The sequence below is a fragment of the Nicotiana tabacum genome, chromosome 18 (assembly GCF_000715075.1).
Source record: "Nicotiana tabacum cultivar K326 chromosome 18, ASM71507v2, whole genome shotgun sequence".
Taxonomy (NCBI): Eukaryota; Viridiplantae; Streptophyta; class Magnoliopsida; order Solanales; family Solanaceae; genus Nicotiana; species Nicotiana tabacum.
The window spans coordinates 157921618-157938541 of record NC_134097.1 but is presented as its reverse complement, the minus strand read 5'-3'; the positions used below and the strand labels follow the sequence as shown (position 1 = coordinate 157938541).

The following is a 16924-nucleotide window of genomic DNA, read 5'->3' as shown; positions in this document are numbered from 1 at the left end:
AAATTTGTAACTTTCAGCAGTTAGGACAAAATCAAGGTTCCTTTTCCAGTCAACATAATTCGGTCCTTCTAACTTGTTTTGGTTCAAAATTGAGGTAAGTGGGTTGAATGAAGACATGGTTAATCTGAGAGATATTCAATTAAATAGATCATTAGATATGTATTTAGAATGATTAAATTCAAAACAACACATTACACATATAACCATGCTCATTGAACAGTTAGATTCGTTAGGGAAACTTAACTATTCATGCAAAATATATGAGTGATGTAAGATATTAACCCCATAAATTTAAATAGGACCAACTCAGATGAAGAGTAAACTTTTAATTTAAGATAGATAAATATCACTTTTATAAACTCTAGTTTCATTCAATCAACATGTAACTCAGTTGGAGAGTTAATACAAGTAATGAAATAACTAGAGGCAAAACTACAATAATTATCTATACTGAATTCATCCGATGTGGAAGAAGACCTATATCAACATATAAATTCATTATATTACTGTAAAACATGATTGGAAACAATGGGAATTGAACCCTACCATCACAGATTTCTATTAATAATTTTTTTTATTAAAAAATTTCCAGAAAATAGAAAAAAGGCCAAAACTCCATCTAAACGACCCCGAATGCCCAAATAACGACGTATATCATCAGCAAAGCTGATGTGTTCTTTAAGTTGGGCCATTTCCGATGAACCTACCAAATTTGAGGTCAATCGAAGTTCGACAAAATTTCAGAATTCTACGCGTGACTAGAATTCTGTTTTTGACGTTTTAAGGGTTTTTAATTATTTTGACTTGTTAAAATCACATAATATACAGATATTTTGTTAATACATGATTTCAGAACTCAAAATAATTTTTTTATTTAATAAAAACGTGTTTAAATAGAATAGTAAAAAACAGTATGTTTTCACTAGTCAAAAACGGTACTGTTCATAATTCTGTATATTAATCCAAAATTACAGAACTAATATCATACAAAACAATAAAGTTTTTATTAATATAACACTGTGATTATGGACAGAACGCAACTAAAATAGATTAATGGTATTAGTTCACTATTTATGCATATGTATATTAACCCATAATTACAGCATTAATAGCATTCAAAAAACTCAGTCACGTTTTTATATAAAAAAATTGCTATTCAGTAGCAAAAAACGTAACTTGAACAGATTGTTATTTAAATATAACACCACTGTTTATACATGTGTATATTAATTCATAATTTCAGAATTACAGAATTAAGATACTAATAAATACAATCACGTTTTTAACATAGAATAATCATCTCAAACATGTATCAATAAATAACACGTTTTAATATTACTCTATGCATGTTGTATTACATTATCTAGTTAGATGTAAGATGGCGCTCTGATACCAATTGTTAGAATATGTGCAGCGGAAGCAAGCATACAATCCAGGCATCAAATACATGTAAACTAGATAACATAATAATAACGAGATTAGAAGCACTGACCTCTTGAAGTAGTTGCACAAACCTTCCAAACAGCAAGAATCCAAGGCTGCAGTCTTCTGCTATTTGCCTAGTAAAATCTTGGACGATTTTTCTATTGGGTGGGCAAGAACAATACAACTAAAAAGGTAAGTAATTAGGTGAAACTAGTCTTCCTTTAATAAACCCGAAATTAAGCTACAATATGGCTCAAAAAACGTGTAGGATCCTACTCTAACTCAAAAGGATAACTTTTCTCCCAAGCTACTTTTTACCCAAGTCTGTCCAGGTTTTTACTAGGTATAGCATGGACCACATAAATAATAAGAGGCTACTAATTATAGTATTAATTCGAAATTAGCATGAGTTAATTCTTACTATAATTAATTGCAATTTATTCCACTAAAAAACTGCAATTGAACTCCTCAATATGAATTTCGAAAATTCATTAACACTTATTTTAACTCCCCATGTTAAGATTTCAAATACCAGTTAATTAAATTAAATCACTGAAAATTTAATTCAATTAACTAATTAAATCCTTTATAATTCCGCTTAAACTATTTCATGTGACAGATACAAAATCCACCAGCCGGATTTTCACCTGAAAACTTATAAGCTTACATAAAGGGGTATCATCAAACCCAAAACCGAGTCATGGATTCTATCAACTACTTATTATTCACAAATGTTATTCGTTATTGTCCAATCTATTAGGCATATACTAACTCTAAATAGAGTCGTACCTTTTGATAAATCAAAACAATAAATAAATTACATTGATCATAATAATTATATCAAGATTAGGAGTATAAGCTCATTTAATGAATTAGAGAAAATATTTTATATATTCAGTACAAAAACATCTTTTCTTTACTTGGTCTGTTCAATATACACTGAGTATACTAGCACAAGAAGTTGGAGTAAAATTACTCCCATAATCAAGACAAATTATACAACAATCTTGTGCTACAATCATCAAGATATTTTGTCCAACAATTCTTTGATTGTGAACATAGTTTATTAATTATGAGAACCAACAATTTAATCTTCTGTGCATGAGCTAAGACTCCATACACTAAATTGTCTACTACATAACTAAAAAGACACACATGTAACAAATGATCTATTTGAAATAGTACTTTATTGAATTGAATAAATTAAATAAACAATTGTTCCATAAAGAATAAAATATAATACTATGTCTAAACCGCATGGTTAATAGTATATCCCAACAATCTCCCACTTAGATTCATAACCATGCGTCTACTACTCTAACACCCATTCCTTCTACATGCTTGTCAAAAATCTTCTGTGTCAAGCTCTTTGTAAACGGGTCTGCCAAATTGTCCTCCGACGCAATCTTCAACACTCTTGCATCACCTCTCTGAGTTATGTCCTGAATTAAGTAATATTTACGCTCAATATGCTTACTCCTTCTATGGCTTCTTGGTTCCTTCGAGTTTGCAACTGCACCACTATCTCGAGAGCTTATCGCTTAGAAATAATAGCTTCGACGGTGGACTTGAGTGCTTGAATGGGACACAACTTAGGGACCTAGATATTTGGTCCAATTACCTAACTGGTCCAATTCCTTCCAATGTATTCTCCATCTCATCACTAAATTCGTTAGTCTTGAGCAATAACCATTTCAGTGGCAAAATGGAAGAGTTCAAGTCCAAAACATTGGAGTACGTTGATCTAACACAAAATCAGCTGCAAGGTCCTATTCCAAAGTCACTCCTAAACCAGCAGAACCTAAAAAAAATTCTCCTTTCTCAAAATAATCTTAGTGGACAGATTGCTTCAACCATCTGCAATCTTAAAACAGACGTGCTAGATCTGGGAAGTAATAATTTACAGGGAACAATCCCAGAATGTTTGGGTCAGATGGATAGTACTTATGTTTTGGATTTAAGCAATAATAATCTTAGTGGGACAATTCAAGCAAATTTTAGTACTGGAAACTTTCTCAGTGTCATTAAATTGCATGGGAATAAGTTAGAGGGAAAAATCCCACGATCTTTGATCAATTGCAAGTACTTGGAACTACTTAATTTAGGTAATAATGAGCTGAACGACACTTTTCCAAAATGGTTGGAAATCTTACCGAATTTGAAGATTTAAAATTTGAGATCAAACAAGTTGCATGGGTCCATCAAAACTTCAAGGAATAGAAACTTGTTTTCACAACTTCAAATTATGGATCTCTCATCCAATGGATTTGGTGGGAATTTACCAGCAAATCTTTTTGAGAATTTTCTCAAGCCATGAAAATAAATGATGAGAACATGAGTACACCAAGGTATGTAGGAGATATATATATTATTCTATGACAATTACAACAAAGGGATTGGATCTTGTATTTCTTAAATTTTTGACTACAAACATAGTTATTGATCTCTCAAAGAATGGATTTAAAGGTCAAATTCCAAGTACTATTGGAGATCTCATCGGACTTCGTACGTTGAACTTATCTCACAATGGCTTAGAAGGTCTTATACCAGCATCATCAAAATATTTGTTTGTACTTGAATCATTGGATCTCTCATTTAACAAAATTGGTGGAGGAATTCCACAACAATTTGCATCCCTCACATCACTTGCAGTCTTAAATCTCTCACACAATCATCTCGTTGGATACATCCCTGAAGGAAATCAATTTGATACTTTTGAGAATAGTTCATACCAAGGGAATGATGGGTTACGTGGATCTCCACTCTCAAGAGGTTGTGGTGAAGACGAAGTAACACAAGTGACAACTCCAATTGTTCTAGATCAAGGAGAAGAAAAAGATTCATCAATAATCAGTTGGCAGGCGGTTCTCATGGGTTATGGTTGTGGACTAGTTATTGGACTATTCACAATATACATAATGTTGTCAACTCAAAATCCATTATGGTTTTCCAGGATGGTTGTAGAATTGGAACACATAATCGTTACGAGAATGAAAAAACACAAGAAAAGACATTAGTGTGTCCAGGTATTCAACTTGATGTCTATGCAGATTTTTTTGATTATCGATGTTTTATAATCTAACCATTTTAACTCTAATTCTTATTTCATTTTTGAACATTGCAGGTTTCAAGTCTAATAAGTTGCTGGAGATGCAAATATAAGCCTTTGTCTTTCACAGTTTATTATAATGTTCCATGAAGTGCTTTTTACCATATGAATACAGATTCTTCTGACGTAACATCATATACGTTGATTGAACCATCTACCCTTTTTTTTGTTCTACTCCAAACAAGCAATGTAGTTTCATTAGATCTGTTGTGTAACTAGTGAGAGAAGAAAAAGAGATAAACACTGGTGAGATATTGTATCAAGAAAAGGAGAGAGATATAGAGACTAAACTATTGGTGTAAAGCTACGCCATTCATTCTGCACTCACGAAACATCGATCACTGAAAGAGAACTCCCTTGCAACCCAAGGGGGCTGGACTAGGATTCACATTGAATCCGAACCAATATAAAAATTCTGGTGTCTTTATTTCCTGCATTTTATTTCTATTATTATCTTGTTCTTATTTTAGGTCGACTAATTGGTAAACTAGTCAACTACTTGTAAAAGTTATTAAAAATAAGCAATTCACCCCCCCTCTTGTACTTTCACACCAAATCCATGGGCCTTGTGACTTCATCACCAATCTCTTCCTCATCATCCGAGCCTTTGTGGGTCTTCTCATCCTCAGACATGTGAATGGGACTTCGAGACGCAATCCCCAATATCTCCTTTGGAGAAACAGAGAGATCATTGCGTAGGTGCATACGCTCTTCATCCGTCACACCTAGCTTGCTCATTAACATATTGAGGGAACTATAAAGATACCTGTTGAAGTTTTCGTCCCTCTCATTCCTCGCAGCCTAGCTTAGCTTTGACGTAGACTCCAACAAGGACGTAATGTCCAACAATCCCTTTGGTGCCTCCACCACCTCATCATAGCCGGGGTACACCACGGGAAATTATGTACTCACTACTGGAAAATGGGTTTATGGCAACGGCGGGAAAACAGTTGCAAGTGATCGGTAAACCGTTGCTATAGATATATTGGAGCGGTTTAGCGACCGTTACATCCGCTCGCGTGCCAATAGATCTAGAGCAACGGTTCTTGCGACGGTTGACCACACCATTGCTATAGGGCCAGCTATCGCAACGGTTTTCCCTCTGTCTGAAGTAACGAGTATTCATTTCAACTGCAACGGTTTAAAATCGTTATCATAGAGTTTAATGCAACGGTTGTAAACTGTTACCATATTATTTACTACAACGATTGGAAACTGTTACCATATAATTTATTGCAACGGTTATGTAAGCTATTGCAACATTTATTTACAGATATTCTAACGGTTTCATTACGCTACCGTAACGGTTTTATTTCTGTTGCATCGGTTTGAATTGCCAATTGCATCGGTTTGTCGCACTTTTTGGAACGGTTTGCAAGACCTATTGGAACAATTTAGATTGTCTATGGCAACAACATTCGTGCTTATCGCAACGGTTTTATTAGGCTATTGTAACAGTTTAATTAACATTATTGCCCTGGTTATAAATAACATTTACATATATAAATATTTGTAATAACCTGGAAATTATATATATAAATAAAATGATAAACACTTCATAAACTTTCATGTCCAATAAGCTAATAAGAACCATAATAGCAAAATGTTTTAACCCAATCATTTCAAAAGTTAAAGTTTCAAATGTTGTTAACAAAAGACTCCTAGAATATCGACAACAATTCAAAGTTCTTCTTAAGTAAGGTCTAGATCTTCACTATCTTCATCTTCCCTTTCTTCAGTTGCTCTACCTACAAAAGAGAATAAATAAAGTCATTACCCTTCAAAGGTTGGTTACCATTATAAGAATGGGTATAGTCCATGAGCAATACATAAAGCACAAAGTTTTCAGGAGAAAGAAACAAGTTCACACAAATGAAGAAGCCAAAGTTTAATAACAAATCTAAATCATCAAAACCAAACTTATAAGCATATGCATTCAGGCAAATTGAGATCAAGTTGTCTGCTTTTCTCATTTTGAACCAACTCAAACATAAAACATAAGCAAATGAACAATTTAACAGTTTCGGTAGCCAACCAAACTAATAGTTTTCTACTTTTTTTTTCAAGTAACAATCTGAACTGGATACATTCCTATGGATCCATAGAAATGGCATTTAGGTTTTCCATGTCCTATGGATTCATAGAAACACAGAATGTTGCTCCCTGGATACCTAATTTTTTACCATTGGTTATGTCCTTTTTGCCTCTTGAATTCATTTGTGTATTTTCCACTTTTCCTCTCCTCTGCACAGCTGAGGCACTTGCCAGTTTATTTTGAGTTAATAACATATTCGTGTGCAGGCCAGGCCATCTTTGAAGACAGAAAGAGAGAAGAAGAAAGAAATGTCTTTGTCAGTTTACAAAAACCTAGAGTTTACCTTCACAAACCCCACCAGTAATCAAAACTATCTTTTGCAACTTCATGGGATACTGGTACAAACAGGTTAAAATTATATGCTTCAACAAACTGATAATAATTGCTCTACATACAACAACAAAGAATTACCTAATAACAATCTCAAGATTATATTACTCCAATCTCCTACTAGTCAATTCTTTACAACTCCAAATAATCAAGGCGAACACTTTTAAGATATTCAAGATGCTAGAGCGCTGGAACCTACTGCAGAACAGATAATTGTTATTTAATTACTGTAATTGCTTTTATCAATTTTCTACTACATCCTATTCAAAAATTCCAACTTCTTCAGAATATCTCACTGATTAGAGCTACGCACATTCATTATATAGAGCTTTATTTCACATATATTAAATGGGATAAAATTTAGAATAGAATTTATAAGCTCTATTTAAATTAATGAACTTAAGCAATATGTCCAAAAAATTTGGAACTAACCTCTGCAAGAAGTAATATAATCTTAGCTTGTACAGGTACTTATGATTGAAGCGTTCTCTGTATATCATTAAATTGAGAAAATTTGGTAAAACACTAAAGATTACGAGAGGTATTAATGTTAATGATTACAGAAATTTCATTTAGTGTTTGATTTGAGATTGAAAAACTAGACAAATAGCAGTACAACCACCAAAATATGAGTTTTTCGTCATTTCCTACTGTTATGAAAACGTGTCAATGCTATAAGATCTAGGCCTTAATTCATTTATATTAAAATGATGCACAGCACAATAAAACTTTATAAGACAATATACACAATAGAATAAAAATTTGTAAGACCATAAGTTCAATTATCCAAAATTTAAATTAAAGACTACTTACCAGCAACGACTTTTTTCTTAGCTACCAACAATAATTTCTCCTAAGCTACCAACAACGATTTCTTCCTACACTAGCAGTAAATGAAGAATCAAATCAAGTAAAAGAAGATTCAAAACAATATCATCTAAGAAACTATAACATATGACAACAACAACAACAACAACACACCCGGTATATGTTGCGGAAGCCAAATGTATATAGTGTGAATGAGTCACAACTACTATACCAAAAATTATGACAGCCACCAAATAATAAATAATACAATAAAGCAACAATAAAAGGAACACCAGAATTTACGAGGTTCGGCCAATTTTGCCTACTTCCTCGGACACAACCAATATTTTATTCCACTCCAAAAATACAAGTGAAATAATACTAAAGAGAGAAGATACAAATGCATTAAGAAGATAAGAAGGCAAATGAGATGTGTGTTTAAATACTAAACATTAGGCCTCCTTTTATAGGGAAAAATTCCCTACCAAATGGCTAAATCACCGATGTGGGATTTGCCAAATTCAACAAATCTCCACCTTGGCAGAATTCCACATCTTCAATTTTCTCTCAATAACAAATTTTGGTTGTGTCTTCATCTTCAATCTTCAGTGTTCAACAATGTTGATCAAATCCAAACAATGTTGAAAATTGACCGCAGTCACCACCTTTGTCGCATATCAGCAAGATTCTCTGTAGTATGAATTTTCTTCACCGTGACTCCACCTTCTTCTATGATTTCTCGTACAAAATGATACCGAACATCAATGTGTTTCGTCCTTGCATGATAAACTTGGTTCTTCGCTAATTGAATAGCACTTTGACTATCACAGAAAGTTATGATACTTTTTTGTTCAACACCAAGCTCTTTTAGCAACCCCTGAAGCCAAATTGCCTCTTTCACAACCTCTGTAATAGCCATGTACTCTGCCTCTGTTGTAGACAAAGCAACTGTTGACTGCAAAGTAGATTTCCAACTAATTGGTGCCTTTACAAAAGAAAACACATAACCAGTAGTTGATCTTCGTTTGTCCAGATCACCCGCAAAATCCGAGTCACAATATCCAATTACAGACTGATTGCCTTCCTCCTCAAAAACTAACCCAACATTTACAGTATTATGAATATACCGTAGAATCCACTTCACAGCTTGCCAATGCTCCTTTCTTGGATTATGCATATATCTGCTAATAACTCCAACAGCTTGTGAAATGTCAGGTCTCGTACAGACCATTGCATACATCAAGCTACCAACAACATTTGCGTATGGTACCTTTGACATATACTCTCGTTCAGCTTCATCTTTTGGCGACATAGTAGTACTTAGCTTAAAATGGGGAGCAAGTGGAGTACTAACTGGCTTAGTCTTTTCATCTATGCCAAAACGTTGTAGTACTCTTTTCAAATATTCTTTCTGAGATAAACAGAGTTTCTTTGAACGTCTATCTCTTATTATCTCCATGCCAAGAATTTTCTTTGCCTCACCCAAATCCTTCATCTCGAACTCCTTCTTTAGTTGAATCTTCAACTTATCAATTTCTTCCGAATTCTTGGAAGCTATCAACATATCATCAACATATAGGAGAAGATATATAAAAGAACCATCTTTAAGCTTGCGCAAATACACACAATGATCGTATTTGCTTCTCTTGTACCCTTGCCGCAACATAAACTCGTCAAATCACTTGTACCATTGTCTAGAAGATTTTTTCAATCCGTACAATGATTTTTCAAGTTTGCACACTATATTTTCTTTTCCAGCAAATTTGAATCCTTCTAGCTGAGTCATGTAGATTTCCTCCTCCAAGTTTCCATGTAAAAACACAGTTTTTACATCCATCTGAACTAGTTCCAAATCCAACTGTGCTACCAAAGCCAACATAATTCTAATAGAGGAATGTTTTACAACTGGAGAAAACACTTCATTGTAATCAATTCCTTCCTTTTGAGCATATCCTTTGGCCACCAATCTTGCTTTGTAGCGAACATCTTCTTGGTTAAGAAATCCTTCTTTCTTTGCAAATAACCATTTGCACCCAATTGCTTTCTTTCCCTTCGGGAGATTGACCTTCATTACCACTAGTGCACCGGAGCATACTCTCATCATTCCATTTTCTACAATGATTTTGAACCCTTTTGATTCTAAGACTCCCACAGAGATGAGATTTTTCTTCAAACCGGGTACATATCGAACATCTATTAATGTTCTGATCATTCCATCATGGCTCCTTAATCGTATTGAACCAATGCCATATGAGGTAAGAGGGTTGTTATCCGCTGTGTGGATGACTCCATATTCTCCTTCTTGAAAATCCACGAACCAGTCCATGTTGGGACATATGATAGCTACAAGCTGAGTCCATCAACCATATGTCTGATAATGTTGATGGCTCTGTTGTAACTAATGAGAAGTCTGAATCATCACCATCAGCTACATTTGAATCCATAATGGCTTTTCTATTGTTATGTTTGGCCTTATTCTTCAACTTCGGACAGTCTTTCTTCCAGTGCCCCTTTTCTCGACAAAAAGCACATTCATCTTTGCTGGGTCTATATCTTGACTTGGATCTTCCTTTCTTTGTCCTCGTTTGATTTTAAGGACGACCCCTCACAACCAGTGCTTCTCCTTCTCCGCCCTTCTGTTTTTCTCCCTTTCTTTGTTCATAGTTGTACAAAGCCGAACAAACTTCTCTGAGAGAAATTTCGTCATTCTCATGGAGTAGAGTAGTTTCAAGGTGCTCATACTCATCAGGAAGTGACCCCAACAACATCAAGGCCAAGTCACCATCATCAAGAGTTGCATCCATATTTTGCAAATCTGTGACCAACTTATTGAAACTGGTGATATGTTCATTCATCGTGGTACCGGGAACATAGGTGAATCGAAACAGTCTCTTCTTCATGTACAATTTATTTTGACTGTTTTTCTTCAAAAATTTATCCTCCAGTGCTTTCCATAATTTACTTGCAGAAGTTTCCTTTGTGTATGGATATTTCTGCTCTCTAGCAAGGTAGGATCGAATGGTACCGCAAGCAACACAGTTGATAATTCTCTAATCTTCTTCTCCAATAACATCAGGTCTCTTTTCTTCAATGGCAAGATCTAGGCCTTGTTGAAAAAGGACATCTAGAACCTCGCCTTGCCCCATCCCAAAATGTCCTGGCCCCTCAGACAGATACTTGCAGACAGTATTAGGTAATCTTCATTTTAAGCCACATCCTTTGGGAAAACAGACTAATATGGAAAGAATAAATTTTGGAAAACATAATTTAATATTTTTTTCACCATCAAATATGTCATTTAGAGTCCTACCAGAATGTGTCATAGACAGACCTCAACAGTGTTTAATTGATAACTTATGGATAGTATATAACAAGAAAGACACTAAATATTTTATAGCGTCTCTTAATGCCTTATGACAATATTTTACAGATAAAAACTAAGACAAAAGATTTAAGTATTATGTGGTTATACATGGTAAGACAAATGGTATTTTTCAAACATGGTTAGAAGTACTAGATTCCATTAAGGATATAGAAAAACCACTTTTCAAAGGTTTTAATGATTTTACTGAAGCATTAGATTATGCAAGAGGAATACTAGGACCAAACTACTATATCTCCCCAACACTCAGACAAAACCCAGAAAAAACCCCTCAATACAACATCCGAAAAGACAATGACAAGATAATATTCTGTGATCATTGTTCATCAATGACAGAAGCCTTTAAACGAATAAACCAGAAAAATGAAACCCTGGCACAAGAGAAGACAAAACTTATGGAGCAGGTAAAGGTATTAGAACACAGGGTACAAGCGTTGAGATTTGAATTATCCCAGACTCAAGTTATTTCTCAACAAGACACAGAGATAAACAGTCCAAAACAGAGTTCTCCATCTCAAACAAAAATGGATGAGAAGGGTGTGCATTCCCCAATGAATGCAGCAAGATCCATTGTATCGGATAATGATACAGCTAGTCCGGTTCAAACGGTAACCGGTAAAGACACATCAAATCCGTTTATGGCTGTCACTTTGCCAAAAAGTGAAGATGAAGGTCCATCGAGAAGAAGACTACCCAGAACGTTAACACGGGGAGAAGCGTTAAAAAAATGGTATAATTTCAAAAAATAAAAAAAATAAAAAAATAGAAAATATAATCAAACAGACATTAGAAAACTTTTTTCAAGAAAAGGAAGAACAAGACAAACACATGGTTAAGAATCCAAGTCCAAGTCCAAATCCAGAAAGGACCCAAAGTTCAGGAGAAGATGATAACTATGAAGACAACCTAAATTATCAAGATACTCAAGATCCATATGAAGATGAGTCAGAAATGAGTTTTGATACAATAACTATACATAATTTAGACACATAAAAGCAAAGTCTCAGTTAAACAGCAAGTAAAGGCACCAAAGACAAAGGAAAAATGACAAGGCTGGTATACAGAGCAATAATGTTGGTATACCAATGAGAAAAACAAGAGAGTAAAGAAAATGTGACAGGAAGAAATGCTAGCTGTGCTAAAAGACAAAAGTGACAAGTGACATAAAGTAGATAAGATGTGACAAGAGGTAATGTTAGTTGTGCTAAAAGACAAGTTAAAATTTTGAGTGGAAGAAAAAGTTACGAACACAAAAGGAATCTCCGACCAAGCCATGTGAAGATGGGGCCCAATGAAGTACCCTGCAAGGCTGGACAAGATAGATTTCGAAAGAGTTTGGAATCCATTTTTCAAATCCGTTTAAAAATTTAGCTATAAAAGGGAGAAGAAAGCGGAAGAAAAACAAGACGGAACAAGAAGAAAAAGTCAAAAATTTCTACCGCAAATTTCGCATTTGACACAATTCTTGTCATAAGCGAAGATGCCAATGATGACGTATTGTTGACACTTGATGTAGATTCTTCTTGTTTATTGTCTCCCATCTTTGACACAAATATTATTTAATAGCTGACGACACAAATCAAGATTATTTCCTTTCTGGTGTGGAAGATCAGACTAAGCTACAACCATAGAGCATACTCAGACAGAACCTTGACTCAGTTACCAAGATAAATCTTTTCTCATGTAGAAGATCAGACTATGCTGCAACCACAGAGCATACTTGGACAGTACCTTGGCTCTGATACCAATTGTTGCGGAAGCCAAATGTATATAGTGTGAATGAGTCACAACTACTATACCAAAAATTATGACAGCCACCAAATAATAAATAAGACAATAAAGCAACAATAAAAGGAACACCAGAATTTACGAGGTTCGGCCAATTTTGCCTACTTCCTCGGACACAACAAATATTTTATTCCACTCCAAAAATACAAGTGAAATAATACTAAAGAGAGAAGATACAAATGTCTTAAGAAGATAAGAAGGCAAATGAGGGGTGTGTTTAAATCCTAAACATTAGGCCTCCTTTTATAGGGAAAACTTACCTACCAAATGGCTAAATCACCGATGTGGGATTTGCCAAATTCAACAGTATAGTCCCACAAATGGGCTCTGGGGAAGGTAGTGTGTTCGCAGACCCTACCCCTGCCTGGAGAAGTAGAGAGATTGTTTCCAATAGACCCTCAGCAAATCAAACATCTTAGAATTATATAAAATACCCCAATTTCTTTTCAAACAAAGAGAAACTATATAATATATCCACTCAAGAGAGATTGATATGAACTACTTACTGCACATACTTAAGGTTTTTCTTATAGTCACGATGAAGAGGTTATACTCATTAAAATCTAAATCAATTAAAACAGTTCAACCAAAAAGTTGCATCACCAGCTTATTGTTTCCTTAATTTTTCTTTTTAATTGAGTGCATAAGTGATAACCATCATTTATGTCTGCAACAAACATACTTGCAGTTGAAGCAGAAGAATATTTCCCCTCCCTCTCTTCCATAAGGCAAAATTTCAACTTGCTTAAGGTATTCAAACTCATGCCCGTATATACAGCAAAATCATATATGTAAGAATGGGTAATGGATAGTATTGACAAAGCAGAAGCTAAGTGTATATTCTGCAGGGATAAGCTTTTGCCTTAACAGGATTACAAGAGCTAACATTAGAAGAGTAAACCTTAAAACCAAAACCAAGGTATCCTTTAATAAAGAAGCCAAGAAGTAGTTAGTGTTCTGGGCTTCAACCCCGGTAGGTTTTCAGATCTTTGCAATTATGGTGCCTATTGTTTTATCACATAAGCCATAGTAACTACCTTATTGATATGATTATATAGCATCATTCAAGATGCAGGATTCTCCCGAAAAAGAAAAAAGGAGAACACTCTGCCTAAGGAGTCCCTCCAGCAGACTAGGACTTGGTACACAGTCACTTCACTTGAAACTAACAAATTAAGGGCAATCAATACTTTAAATTATCAATAATTTATTTGATTTTTTCTATGGAATCATTTATTTTAATAATTGTGAACTAAACCTCTTATAGGTCCTAAACCAAGGTATATGTATATATAATTCTAACATGTAACTTCGATATGATTATGCTCCGTTGAGAGCTGAAGCCAGTAGTGGATGTATGGCATTAAAGAAGTAACAAGTGTAAAATGTCAAACCAAGAAAATAAGGAGTTCAAACTTTAATTTTCAGACAAGGCTCAATAATATTCAAGCTGAACTAAAGATTGGATCTTTAACAAAGAAAAAGTGCATCCAATACAAATCAAATACCATCCGTACATTCATGGAAAAGAAACTGAAAAATAGTTAAAATCACTTACTATATCTGTAAATATATAGCAAAAGATCAAATTTTTGTAGCAAAAGCACATAAGGATAAGACTGTTGCAGTAAAAAAACTGATAAATTAAGCCTCCCTACTGTCAAAAAATGAAACCTAAATCATTTCTACTAAATTAAAGTTAATGGAATAAGAATTAAACAAAAGTAAAAACTATAGAAATAAACACAAGAAAAAAGTAAAAGAATGCAGAATAAGCCACATTAACATGTCAAACAATGGCAATCAATATTCTACTCAAAAGCTACATAGTTTCAAATCACAAACTCTAATGGCCTCATTTCCAACCCTATACATAAAAACAAAACCCTTCTCTATTCATAAATTCAAAGATAAAGTGATAACCATTCAACAAATCAAAGAATGGAGTGCAAAAGAAAACAAATAAAGATGCCCCAAAAAATGTACCCAAAATCACCAAAATTAAATTAATTTACATGTATTCCTTAGACAAAACAATAATCCCCATTAAATCTACACATGAAATCAATACGGATCGATGAAATTAAAAAGAAGACAACAAATCCAAAAAGGGGAAAAACAAATAGGGAATAATACTAAGAAGAAATAGTGAAATAAAGAAGCAACTAAATTAGTAAAATGGAGGAGTTTTACTGAATATAGAACAACTCAGGCTTTGAGATTTAGAGAAAATAGTAACGGCCCCTTTGTACACTTATTTGACAAAAATTAAAGAAAGCACATTCAAAGTAGGCGAAAAAACCTAAGAGAAAGGAAGTACCAATGTTCTGTGATTTCATCCGCTCAAATTCTAAGACTTGGAATGATGTTAGTTTCTTTCTTTCCTTGGAGTTTTAGAAGCCAAAAAAAATTTCTGCAATTTATTCTTCGAGTAGTCGGATATTACCAAAAAGGTTTCTGCACAATTTCTTTTTCTCTAAAAGAAAGATTGAGAGATGTGTTTGCTTCGAGCAATCGATGCTGGTTTAACAGAGGAAGAAGGTGGTCTTTTACATGGCTTATTTTGGTGGTTTGGTGGAAGTTTTATGGCTGAAATATGGTGGAGAATTGCATTTTTGGTTGGAGAAGAGAATGGGGCTTTGGAGATTTCGTCAGAGGCGCTTTAGGTTTTATGTTTATATTTTTCAAATTAATTAAAAATAAAAAAACAGGGATTATTTTGTTTTGGCGGGTTTAGCAAAATTTAGGGGGAATCTGATGAGGAGAAAAAAATCGTTCCGGTACCAGTTTTTTCCCAAAAATCCGTTCCCATAAATATTTCTATGGGGTGGGTTTAGAAAACTGTTGGGTAAAAAAGTGCTATGGCAACGGTTTAATTGCAATGGTAACAGTTTGATATTAAAAGTGTGCTGATATCGTCCAAATTCTATATGAACGGTGCTATATCCGCTCTATAGCAACGGTATAGCAACGGTTACAAACAAACTGTTGCAATAGGTTCATTTTCTGGTAGTCACTGCCTGAAGAGGTTGACAAAGAAGAATCTTTTGATCTTTCGCCCAAAGCGGGTGCGGGCCATCTCCCCTAGCATGTTCTCACCCACATTGATGGGTCGCCCAGGCATTAGAAAAAATATAATACACACTTGAGCTCGAGCGCATTCACTATTGTGCTCAACTGACATCATTCTAGCTCACACAAAGTTTTACCACACCTTGACAGTCTTATTGAAGTCGAAGCGGATCATCTCAAGAGGAGCATCTCCCTTAGTCCTTGTCCACTTTGCATTAGAATCTACACCAAAAAGAGTGTGACGTATTGCCTGGTAGCTTGGGCATTTGACAAACTTTGGTAGCGTTTATGGTTTAGGGTTATCAACTCCCAAAAATTCGCATAAGGAACGTCTATCCATTGACACCTCCTTTCTTTGGAACCATGACTTGAACAAGTCGTTGTTCCAACTGGCATAAAGTTCTTGCACCATGCTCAAATTTGCATGGCCCGGGCACTCTATGAGCTTATCCATCCTTATTTCTACCAATCGGGCATGCACATCCGGGAAGTTCTTTTCCAGAGTTTTCACATTAATCCCCATTTCGGAGACATATCGCTCATTTGGCACAAAGTTATTATACCATTGGATGACATTCTCACGAACTAGATCTAAATGAGGCATTGTCCTGATGGTGACTTTACATATAATTTTTACAATAATTATTTGTAAAATAAAATTAAAAATAATTTGGATTAGCTAATATTTTCTATGCGAAAAATAATACTTTAAAGTATAATCTACTTGGCTTCAGCAACTCACACTTTCATGTTTCATACTGTTAGGGGTCGTTTGGTATGAGGTATATAAGAAGGTATAAGGGTGGTATAAAAATTTAATATCATCTTAATACTATATTTGGTTAGCAAATCAGGTATAAGTTATCCCGGTGTTAATTTTAACACCGAATAACTCATACCTTATAGAGGGTGGGGT

General features: G+C 34.5%; 1 long non-coding RNA gene and 2 pseudogenes across 1 annotated transcript; 2 read left to right on the top strand and 1 right to left on the bottom strand.

Annotated features, from left to right (window-relative positions):
- Positions 1 to 16924, top strand: part of LOC142172782 (U-box domain-containing protein 1-like) — a 175313-nt pseudogene that overhangs the window by 52053 nt on the left and 106336 nt on the right.
- Positions 116 to 4605, top strand: LOC107805210 (receptor-like protein 9DC3; annotated as a pseudogene).
- On the bottom strand, positions 6071 to 15897 carry LOC107805209 (uncharacterized). The gene is made up of 2 exons (XR_012702422.1): positions 15257 to 15897; positions 6071 to 6282 (listed from the first exon to the last, which is right to left on the bottom strand). It is a non-coding gene; the product is annotated as an uncharacterized LOC107805209 (long non-coding RNA).